This window comes from Seriola lalandi, unplaced genomic scaffold (assembly GCF_002814215.2).
Source record: "Seriola lalandi dorsalis isolate HSWRI2012SDOR001 ecotype SW California unplaced genomic scaffold, Sedor1 jcf7180002054693, whole genome shotgun sequence".
NCBI classification, from domain to species: Eukaryota; Metazoa; Chordata; class Actinopteri; order Carangiformes; family Carangidae; genus Seriola; species Seriola lalandi.
In genome coordinates this window covers 210,078-211,067 of record NW_019525246.1, presented here as the reverse complement: position 1 = coordinate 211,067, position 990 = coordinate 210,078, and the positions used below count along the sequence as shown (strand labels likewise).

The following is a 990-nucleotide window of genomic DNA, read 5'->3' as shown; positions in this document are numbered from 1 at the left end:
TCTGTATGGACACTGTAATACCAGCAAGGACTGTACACTGCTTTCCAAACAACAAACCCTGGATCACCAGTGACATCAAGACCCTCCTCAAGCAGAAAAAGGAGGCCTTCAGGGATGGAGACAGGGAGGAGCTCAGGTGTGTGCAACATGAGCTGAAGAGGAGATTAAAGCAGGCTGAGATTAATGACTACAGACCGGTGTCCCTCACATCACACATCATGAAGACCCTGGAGCGGCTGCTTCTCCACCTTCTGAGGCCACAGGTTGAACATGCACTAGATCCCCTACAGTTTGCCTACAAAGAACATGTTGAAGTGGATGATGCCGTCCTTTACATGCTCCAACGGGCCCATTCTTACTTGGATGAGCCAGGTGGTTACATTAGGATTATGTTCTTTGATTTTTCAAGTGCATTTAACACCATCCAACCCCCCATTCTTAAAGACAAGCTGGAAGGGATGGGGGTTGATCCCACGCTGAGGCAATGCAACATCGTGAGTGGTGAAATTGAGTGGGTTTGAGTGACATGTATTTAAGTTAAAATATTGGTTTCTATAAAGTATACGTGAGAGTTTCAGGTGCGCCTCCAATCTGCTCCCTTCTGCACTCCAGCTCAGCCCCCTCACCTGCTCTGTCTCTACATCCTCTACAGGAAAAAACTCTCACCACGAATCAGAAAAGATCTTAAACAGTTACATTGTAATTGATTACAGAACCCAAATTCTCTGTCCTTCTCCAGTCTGCTCAGAATTCAACAGGTTGCCATCTTCAGTCTAATACTACCATCTAGTGGCACCCAGACAAACACACCTCATGAAATGAATATGTCAGTTATGATATTGAAGTTACATTTTTCTCAATAATAAATGCAGATATTAATAATGTCAATATTACATATATCTAAATACTATTATTAATAATGTCAATATTACTAACCTTCATAGGTAGGTTGAATGGATAATTGTTTCTTATCTTGAAATGAATAGGTCT

At 42.1% G+C, this 990-nt stretch overlaps 1 protein-coding gene across 1 annotated transcript in view; it reads left to right on the top strand.

Annotated features, from left to right (window-relative positions):
- The window catches only part of ptger2b (prostaglandin E receptor 2b (subtype EP2)), a 9,563-nt gene that overhangs the window by 2,283 nt on the left and 6,290 nt on the right, over positions 1 to 990 (top strand). The gene's annotated exons all lie outside the window — the stretch shown is intronic.